Source organism: Onychostoma macrolepis, chromosome 07 (assembly GCF_012432095.1).
Source record: "Onychostoma macrolepis isolate SWU-2019 chromosome 07, ASM1243209v1, whole genome shotgun sequence".
Lineage (NCBI taxonomy): Eukaryota > Metazoa > Chordata > Actinopteri > Cypriniformes > Cyprinidae > Onychostoma > Onychostoma macrolepis.
This window is the reverse complement of record NC_081161.1, coordinates 42,959,174-42,962,324: the sequence shown is the minus strand read 5'-3', so window position 1 is coordinate 42,962,324 and position 3,151 is coordinate 42,959,174. Positions and strand designations below refer to the sequence as shown.

General features: G+C 36.1%; 1 long non-coding RNA gene across 1 annotated transcript; it reads left to right on the top strand.

Moving 5' to 3' along the window:
• The first annotated feature begins 756 nt into the window (after window positions 1–756).
• Window positions 757–3,151, top strand: LOC131544858 (uncharacterized). The gene is made up of 3 exons (XR_009272246.1): window positions 757–1,419; window positions 2,122–2,162; window positions 2,414–3,151. It is a non-coding gene; the product is annotated as an uncharacterized LOC131544858 (long non-coding RNA).

Below are 3,151 nucleotides of genomic sequence, written 5' to 3'. Positions count from 1 at the left end.
GTAGGTTGTTTATAATTGGATGCTAAAAGCTTGTTGAAGTTAAATTACTGCATTTACTTCTCCATGTCTTCTGTCTCCATTACACAGGCTGTAACCTCTTCTTGTTTTTGATTTAGCAGGTCACGGGGTCGCCGCCAGGTCAGCGCTGACAAAATGTCACTTCTTGCAGGCGTCTCGAGACACTGAATCATATAGCCATTGCTGTGTTGATGAAGCCATAAACAGCCTGCATCCCGGCTCTTGTGGGTCCCTCGGGAGGGATTTCCATGTGGAAATCTGGAGCATGTGACGAAAAGAGAGGCAAGCGGTTTAATCCTCATCCAAATCGGACGCATTTTGGTGAGATAGGTGTATGATGGGTGATGTATGGGTGGAAGGGTTCTGTGGGCACAATCAAGTGAATTTAGTCAATGTGAATGCTGAGGCAATCTCCACGATGACCAACTAGTCAGCCTATACTGCCATGGAAAGGAAAAACACAGCAACTACACAAAGTGCTGCAGGGATGACGTATTTTTGTAGGTTCACATCATCCTGGTTTCCTTGACAAAAAGCTAACGGGATTTTTACATTGGCTTTTGGATTACTGCAGAAAATAAACTCTGTGACAAAAGCTCATGATTTTTGCATGTTTTGTTAATCAAGATAATCTACACAAAAGAACACAACTTTTATGAATTTCGAAGCCTAAATACAGTATAATCGCCAGAAGTAAAAAGCCAAATGTTGGCTATAAACAAACTTCCAACAACCCTTTCAATGGTTGTTTAAAATCTAATACAAAAATGAAAAATTGAAAAGAATGAGTTATAATAGTTTGCAAGAGTGTGATTATACACACAAGGCTGTGAACGTGGATGGGTTTTACTGGTTGGCGTGATGTTTAATGTCCCTGACAACATCTGTAGTCCCGTTTATTTAAGTAAAAATCCAGAGTGAGGTATTACTGATGTATTATATCTTGTAGAATAAAACATGAAAATATTTATAAAAATAAAACTTGTGTTTGGCGCAGACTTTATTTCAAGCATTTCAGCAAAAACCCATTTAAAAAACCCACTGATTTTGGGACGATGGAATGGGAAGTAAATGCAATTGATAATTTTTTTTTAGCCCTTTTTTGCCTCAGCTCCTGTGCTGCTGTACACTCTTATCCCTGAAATTGTTTTAATTCAAACTACTTAGGTACAATAAACATAAACTCCAAAATGTTTGCACAATTACTCCATGTTTTTAGTTTATTGTACGATTTGCATGATACTTTTTATTCTATTGAAGTGTTTAAATTTAATGTACTTAACTTAGCTTGTTTTAGTCTGTTGTCAATGCAACGCAATGCGAGGAAGATGTTGATTGGCTCTTTGAACTGACGTCAGACTCAGACATGGATGCAGCGCGCATTTTCATCAACGTTTGCTGGTGAGTAAGTTAGGACTTTATATTTTGGTCTGAAACAGCGAATACAATATAAAACATCGATAAATGAAATATATAACATTTAGACAGTGAAACTAAATGTAAGTTTAGGCTGTGTTTACATGTTAACGTTCACCATCGTATTGTATCGATCAATCGCAACCGACACTTTTATATAAAGGTTAGTTCTATGTTACGACATGCTCTTTGGGGTCGTCACATTTAAAATCTAATGCTTAACCTTTTTTGATCAATAATTCTCATTAAACAAATGAACAAAAACGTCGTCTGTTGTGTAAAATGATATATTTTTTTCAATGGTGTTTTTGCATCTTGGCGGTTTGCCATATTATAAATGTTCAGCATGGCTTAAATACAGCGCAACTTTATCATTAACCTTTTAGAAGTTTTTATATTTCTTTGTGAGTGAAGTATTAAACAAAATAGCTTAAATTGAAATTCGACTGCCCGCAAGAAATACTAGCCTATGTAGTTGTCTTAAAGAAATGTAACCTCGTGCTCATCAGCGTGGTGTTAGCTACATTTCAGTTAATGCGAGTCTATTGTATCATGACATGCTAAATACATAAATGAATAGCTAGATAGTACTTTATTTTTGATATACATTTTGTAGATATCAGATCAAGATATTTTTTTCTTGTTATCATGTAAAAAGCAATCTAATGTTTTTTTGTTACTCTGCAGATTCAAGTTCAAACAAAGGCTAATCAAGATGATCTGGAAATGTAAGTTTTGCATATTTGCTTGTGACAAAAGGGGATACTTGTTAAAGCATTACAGACTTAAACATGGGAGCTATGCAAGAAGCCAGCCTTTTCCATGCCTATATCAAGAATGTTTATGTAGTTTTAAGTCTTTCAATAGCCTTAAAATACACTTATCCCGTTTTCATACAGCAACTGAAAAACAACAATTGGAGTGAAAATTTGAAGCTAAGTTTCGCTGTCAACTTTGTGATTTTCTTGAACCCTGTCAGATTACTGAATATTTTGCCCACCTTCGGCGTAGACATCTCAAAGACCACCAAAAAGTTCAATGTCCATTTCAAGGCTGTAGCTTTGAAAGCAGTGTATATTCCACGTTCAGTGCACACAAAAGTAAGCATCACATTTACAATTATCACAATTAACAAAAAATTATGCTTGCATACAACTAAACAAAAAAATGTCCAATAAAATTAATATCTAGCAAAAAACTGTACACTGCTAAAATGTATTTTAGTAATCTCCAATCTCTTGTCCAGGCTTCTGATGACTCGTACCAACATGTGCCAGTTGGAATCCTCAGCTTAGAAAATGAAGATGTGGCTCTGCAACCCCTGTCCATCCACCTCCACCCATCCTCGGTGGGAATCATCTTGGAGGGGAATGTTGTAATGGACAATTTAGACAACATACCCCAGGCCATGTGTCTTCTTTTTGGTTTAACTTACGCACTGCACCTAGACTACCCAAAGTGCATGGGCAACACCTTTCTTTTCATTCAGCAAGTTTTGCTAGGTTTAGGCAAGAAGGAGTTGAAGGGCAAGATTCTGGCTGTTACAAATCAGCTTACCATGTAAACAGGTACAGTAAATGCATGTTTCTTATGGTTCTCTTTCAGAATCGAACACTGTGCTTGTTAAATATTGGAAAAGTGATTTTGATAAGTGAATTCAAATAAATTCTAAGTTCAAATTAATGATTGTTACCCTTTGTCCTTATTTGTAATGCAG